The sequence below is a fragment of the Hippopotamus amphibius genome, chromosome 15, assembly GCF_030028045.1.
Source record: "Hippopotamus amphibius kiboko isolate mHipAmp2 chromosome 15, mHipAmp2.hap2, whole genome shotgun sequence".
NCBI lineage: Eukaryota > Metazoa > Chordata > Mammalia > Artiodactyla > Hippopotamidae > Hippopotamus > Hippopotamus amphibius.
This window is the reverse complement of record NC_080200.1, coordinates 32661777-32668614: the sequence shown is the minus strand read 5'-3', so window position 1 is coordinate 32668614 and position 6838 is coordinate 32661777.

Genomic DNA, 6838 nt, shown 5'->3' with positions numbered 1-6838 from the left:
CCTCGTGGCTGGACTCATCCTAACATGGACTCAAGGCGGATAGAGGAAGCGGGAGCGGGAACACGTGTTCGTTTGTTGTTGTTGTTGTTGTTTTACCTTCTAGCCGTGAGAAGTGGCTGAGGCGGGCAGCTTTTCGACTGTGTAGACCAAGGGACAGTACATGTGTGAGACAGGGATCAGACCGAGAGACTTAGCTTTCGGGTGCGCCCTGAGGGAAGGAAGAATCTAAACAGAGTTTGGGCTTGGGGGGGGTCCCTGAAAGAAGTCACAGTGTCTGTCTCCCTAGGCTTCTCGGCCCCAATGAATTCCCTACTTTGGGGATCGGAGCGTCCTCCTAACTCCAGGTGCAGATGCAGGGAGTGCGCCTTTCACCCGCGAGAGAGATGGATGTCTCGCTTTCAGGGAGACACAAAGAAGAGCCCGAGGGTCCCTCTTGTGTTGGCCGCCTGCTTGAGGTCACCGTCACGCCAAATGATCACTGTGCCACGGAGGTGCATTTTGGCGTGGCCTATCCTGGGCTCCACAGCCACCTCCCTGAGAACGGGTATGGTCAGAACCGTAGGAAGCTCAAGGGCGCCGCCAGCCGGTTTCAAAAACGTATCTGTCAGCACCTGCTGGCTGCAACCGCGAGGTTTGCAAGTGCCCTCCGCATAATTCTCCCCCTCCCCCGCAACGACGTCATCACTTCCAATCCTGGCGAACAATGTATGGAACCTTTGCTGGGGTTTTCGTTTGTTTCTCTTTTGTGGGGTTTCTCTCTCTCTCTCTCTCTCTCTCTCTCTCTCTCTCTCTCTGTCTCTCTGTCTCTGTCTCTGTCTCTGTCTCTGTCTCTGTCTCTGTCTCTGTCTCTCTCTGTCTCTCTCTCTCTGTCACACGCGCTCTGATGTTCGGGGCCTAATGGGAGAAATGAAATCAAGCGAGGGGTTTTGCCCTCAGGTTGCCTTGGTCTCGGGTTGACTTGTGTGCGCTGAGAAAGACGGCCTTTACTGAAGGCCCTGCGCAGACTTTTTGACACCCCCGATCCATGGAATCCTGAAGCTGTGGAACCTAGAAATCTTTCGGTCTCCTTTTGATTTGGAAATCTTCTCCTTGACAGAAAGAAGCCCATTTAAAAGAGAAAAAGAAAAAGTGGAACTGCATGAGCAGATCGGTTTTTAGATCTCAGCCGGGCGGCTGCCCGGTTCTCTGGGGAGAACTGTCTTCATCTTGCAAATCTGTACACACAGCCCACAGTGGCCTGGGATGGAGGCCAGTGGACTGGATTGGGCAGAACCTGAGACCAGAGGAAAGAGAAAAAAAATAAGAAAAATGGTGGTGGTGGTTGGGGGGAGGGGGAAGAGGTCTGCTTTGAAAAATAGGAACTGCTGGCAGGGCTCCCTCACCCCCACCCCCCCACCCCAAAGTAGGACTGTGTATCCAGGCGTAGAAATGATACTGCGCCAAGAAGGCAAGCGCTGTTGAGACTGCTGTTCCTATGATGTTACAAACCGAAAGCGATGCTTTCTGGTCGAGGCTCTCCATGACAATCTGCTAAGCAAATCACACGTTGGCTGTTTTGGACGTTCTCTGCAGTTTTCATTGGGAGTGAGGAAGAGCCGTTTGTACATGTTTTGATACAATGTTTTGAATGCTGTGGGACCATGGTATGTTTCCGCCGTGGATGAACAAGGTTGCCTTTTCCAGCTTCCGCTTGCATGGTCATTTCCTGGTCCTGACGACCCCCCCGCCCCAAGTGAGGGAGGCCTGTGTGTCTTTGTGTCCATTTAGAAGGGTTGGTGCTTGATGCCAGCATGATATCCAAATCTTGATTTTGGACTTACCAAACTACTGTTGGGAGTTTGTTTCTTGTCTTAATCTCCCTTAACTCTTGCAGTCACCTGAGTGTCCACTCTTGATTTCGCGTCTCTCTCTGCCTCTGTCTCTGTCTCTCTCGCTCTTTCCTTTTGTTGATTTCTTCAAGGCAAGCCATCTTTTTCCTCCTCCTCCTCCTCCTCCTCCTCCTCCTCCTCCTCCTCCTCCTCCTCCTCCTCCTCCTCCTCCTCCTCCCCCCCTCCTCCTCCTCCCCCACCACCCTCCTCTTCCTCTTGCTCCTTTCTCTGCCCCCCTCCCCCCTCCCTCCCTCCTCCCCCCGCCCTTTTAAAATTGAAGTCTAACAGACTGACAAGAGTATATTGGTTTTCAGGTGTATACCCTAGCGAGTGGCTATGTTTACACATGGCCCAGGGATCTCCGTGATAAGTCTCGTTACTGTCTGTCACCATTCAATGTCATGACAGTAGGATGGACTCTATTCCGCCTGCTGTACATGACATCCTGCGAGTGAGTTGTTTATTTCATAACTAGAAGTGGGCACCGCTTCCTCTCCCTCACCTATTGCACTCGTCTCCCTCTTCCCCCCTCCCTCCCTCCTCTGGCCACCCCCCATTTGTTCCTTTTAGGTGTCGAGGAACCTGTTTGCGGTTCCTTCTTTGTGTTCATGTGTGTGTATTGCTGTGTACGTTCTTCACAGACATGATAGTCTCGCGACCTGAGGTATCTTGTGTAGCGCAATACCCTCTGGGTCTCTCCATGTTTCCGCGGATGGCAAGACCTCATTCCCTGGTAGGGTTGAGTCATAAACGCGCGCGCGCCTGTGTGTGACTAGGTAGAGACGTATGCACACAGAGAGCGCTATCGGTATGTCCCTAACTATGGCTACATAGGGATAGGTGTGGATACACATACACGTGTATGTATGTGTCACCCTCACCCCCTCGGTGGGCACGTAGTGGAGTTGCTGGGTCACGTGGTAGTTGTTGGTGCAGTGCTTTCAGGGACTTCTGTGCTGTTTTCCGTAGTGTCATCTGTTGTCGGGGAGCCATTCTGTCAGGCGCCAGGTGATATCTCTGAGTCCTCCAGCATGACATGGTGGTGGTCTCTCTCAGCGTGAAAAATAGGTGTCCCGTCAGGAGCCACTTTCCTCTGCCGTTTGGAACTTGCTGTCGCGATTCCAGATCCTGGGCCTGGCCGTGTATGCTTGTGCAGAGAAATGCCAGCGCTTTCTATCATACCCTCCATTTAAAAAAAAAATGGTTCTGTATTTGATGGGCTGCGTTGGGTCTTTTTTTGCTGTGCGCGGGCTTTCTTTCCGTTGCGGTGAGTGGGGGCTCCCCTTCGTTGTGGTGCGCAGGCTCCTCATTGCCAGTGGCTTCTCTTGGTGCGGAGCACGGGCTCCAGGCACGGGGGCTTCAGGAGTTGCGGCACATGGGCTCAGTCGTTGTGCCTCACGGGCTTCGTTGCTCCGCGGCATGTGGGACCTTCCTGGAGCAGGGATCGAACCCGTGTCCCCTGCAGTGGCGGGCGGATTCTTAAGTAGTGCGCCAGCTAGGCAGCCCCAGTTGTTTCTTGTATTTCAGGGAAAGGTTTCCTTTGGCTTTTGGTTTTGTCCCCGCCCCCACCCCCCAAGAAAGGTACTGTTGGTTGCTTTGTTGACAGTGGAAAACTGTGTTGCGGTTGCTGTTGGAGTGGTGGGGGTCGTCGTCCTTGTTGCTTTGTTTCCTTTGTGGGCGTTGTTTTCTGTTGGTTTTTTCTGGCTTTGTTTCCTTGTGGATGAAAATGCCTGGTCTTGGTCTGCTCTGTTCAGGCCTCCTGCCCACTTTCCCCATCGGGTTGCTTGTTCTGGGGGGGCTGCGTTGCATGAGGCCTTGCCCTGTTTTGGACAGGAACCTCTTATGGGACATGCTTGAGGTTTTCAGATGCGTGTGTGTGTGTACGTGTACACGTGTGTGTGTCTGTACGTGTACACGTGTGCATACACGTACATGTGTGTGTGCCTTTACGTACTCCTTGAAGGGCCACAGCAGTCCCAGAGCTTGACTTTGACTTTTTGGTAGTTTGGCTTGGTTTGATTTTGGTGGGACGACAGGTCACTGTGAACCTTTACTGTAAATCTCTCTCTCACACGCACGCGCGCGCGCGCGCGCGCACACACACACGCACGCACGCACGCACGCACGCACGCACACTCACCACGTTGCATTGTGTAGATGTCCTGGAACGCGGTTTCTTTAGTGGATGGCTGTTGACTCGCTGCTCCCCGCCCCCCTGCCCCCGCCCGCCGGTGACTGTGGTCAGTCCATTTTGAAATCCACGTTCTGACCTCAAGGGCATGTTCCCCACCCACGCACCCATGTGTTCTCTTTGGACTTTGTCGCGGTCTGTGCGGAAATAGATGTTTGTTTCCATTTGTGTGGGGCCAGAGTGTATGTTTACTTTCGTTTCTAGCTTCCGGGCTCTGCGTATCAGCTTTCCAAAGCCCTTCCCCGTGCCAGAAGGGATGAGTTCCTGCGTCGTTCTCTGAGCGCTTGCCTGGTTTCGTTTCGCTGGTCCCCGCCTTCCCTCCCTCCCTCCCTCCCTCCCTCTCACCCTCCGGGGAGCTGGGGATCTCGCTTGTGGCACTGTGGGCGTCTCCGTGGAATTCCCCGCGCCCCCCCCCCCCCCATGGCCTGGAATCGCGTCCCCTTCCAGGCAGCCTCCCGGCGGCATCTTGCCAGCTACCCCCGCCCCCGTGTGCTGCCGGGGATCGGGACGCGCCGTGTCGTGTCGTGTCGTGTCGTGTCGGGCCGGGAGCTAGCTCCGAGGCGGACCCCTCGGGGCCGCGCGGGACGCCCGCCCCGCTCCGGGAGGAGCTCGGGCGTTTGGGCGGCCCGGCGCTCCGGCGTCCTCGGTGGCCGGCCGGCGACCGGGATCCGGCCCGGGGACGTTCGAGCCGGTTGTCGGGCGCCACCTGGCGGCCGCTTTTATATTGTCCCTTCCCTCCGGAGCTCCGGCGACCTTGTCGAGGGCTGTGACTCAGCCGCCGGGCCCGAAGCAGAGTTCCGGGAGGCGGGCGACGCTGGTGCTGGCAGCCCCGGTGGCGCCGAGGCGTAGGCGCCTCCTGCTGTCGCCTGAGATTGGGCCTGCAGATCTATGGGGCTGTGACTGCCGCCGCGCTCCCGAGCCGGGGCTGAGGGGCCGCCTGGCCGGGTCGACCAGCATGCGCCCGTGCCCCTCCGGCCGCGGGAACCCATGTCGGGTCGTGCCGCCGCGGTGGGAGAGGAGAGGGTCTGCCGCGCCCGGAGCGCCTGGGACTTGGTGGCCCGGCCTTCTCCTGGGCCGCCCTTGGGAGCGTTCGTTCCCCGACCCCCCCCACCTCCCTTTCCCGGTGCCCCCCGCGTCCCGCTCCGGAGGTGGGGACCGGCTCGGGCCGAGCGTTGAGGCCGGTGGAGGCCGCCACGGGCTCGGTGGTGGACGCGCGTGCGTCCCGGTCGTCAGATGCTTTCGGGCCGATGGTTTTCCGAGCCGGACTCCAGAGGTGAGGACCGGCCTGGGCCGCCAGCGGTGACCCGGAGAGGCTGGCCCGGGCCTGGGTGCGTTGCCCCGTGGGCTCCGGGCGTCTCCCTGGAGAAATGGGTTCAAGTCCCGATGGGTCCGGAGACGTGGACGGACCGGCCCCTGCTCGCGCAGGTGGCCGGCGAGGGTGCACCCGGCCTGTCAGCGTGCCCGCGTGGGTCCCGGTCGTCGGACGCGACTTTGTCTCCCCCCTCCGCTCTCCACCCCGAGTCCGGGCCGGGAGGTGGGGACTGGCGCGAGCCATACTGGGTGGCCCGGGGAGGGGCTCCCGGGCCCGGGCGTGGTCCCTCATGGGGCCCGCTCATCGGAGGCGGCTCGGAGGGGTGCTGTGTTTCTTTCTTGGAACCAAGTCCTGGCCCGGAGACTCGGATGGACCGGTGCCTGCCCGCGTGGGGGGACCGGGGAGGGCGTCCCCAGCCCGCTCCCTCTCCCCCGTGTCCCCGGCCCACTCTGCCACCCCTCCATCCCCGGGTCGACCAGGTGGCCCCGGGCGCTCCGGGGCAAGTGTGGATGGGGAAGTGTTGGGGGCAGGTGGCCGGACCGAGGTTCCGGGGGCCCCCGTGAACCTCGTGGGTGGGCCCCGCTGTCGGGCGCGATGATTTCTTCCGCCGGAAATGGGGCCTTTTTGCCACCAGATAGGTGCTGACACGGTGTTCTTCTGCGTCTGTCGCCGATAGACGCTGGGGCTCCGGACGCGGGCAGGACTCCGGGCTGGGGGCGGCTGTCTGACGCCCGGCTCGGTCCTTGCCGCTTGAGCTGCCCGCTTGGGCCTGCGCGCCGGCTCTTGCGTGCGCGTCCGGCTGCCCCGACCCGCGGTGCCGCCTCCGGCCTCTGGCTGAGCCCGAGGGCGGCGGGGCCAGGTGGCGTCGGGTGCTCGACCCTGTGCGCTGCCCCCGCTGCAGGCACCCGGTGGTGAGTGGCCGGCACGACCCCACCCCACAGGCTCTGTGCCCCGTGTCAGGCGTTCTCGTTCTGGGGTGGCTGGCTGCTCTTTGCCCGAGACGAAGGGGCGCCGGCGAGGCGGAAGCGGGCCTCCGTGTGACGGGTCTTCGCCGTGCCTCCCCTGCGGGCCTCCCCCGCCGTGGCTTTAGGCTGGGTGGGTCAACCGATTGATGTGGTGGTGCCACGCTCCGCTGGGCTGGGCCTAAGCCGTGCCAGACGAGGGACGGACGTTCCTGGGGGACGGGACCGCTCTTCTCGTTCTGTCCGCGGGCTCCTCGCCTCTCTTCCGCCCCGCCTGCCGGGGTGTGCGGAAGGCAGGGGTGCGGCCTCCGGCCCCGAACCCGCGGTCTCCCGCCCCCGCCTCCCAGCGTGGGCGGGGACCGGGGTCCTCGGACGCAGCAGACGCTCTCGCTGTGCCTCTTTGGCGTACGCCTCGCGAGCGGCCCTCCCCGCGGCGGGGAGGGCCGCCCCGCCGCCACGCTGCGCGCCCCCCGTCGGTGTGCGAGCGTGCCGCGCCTGGCCCTCC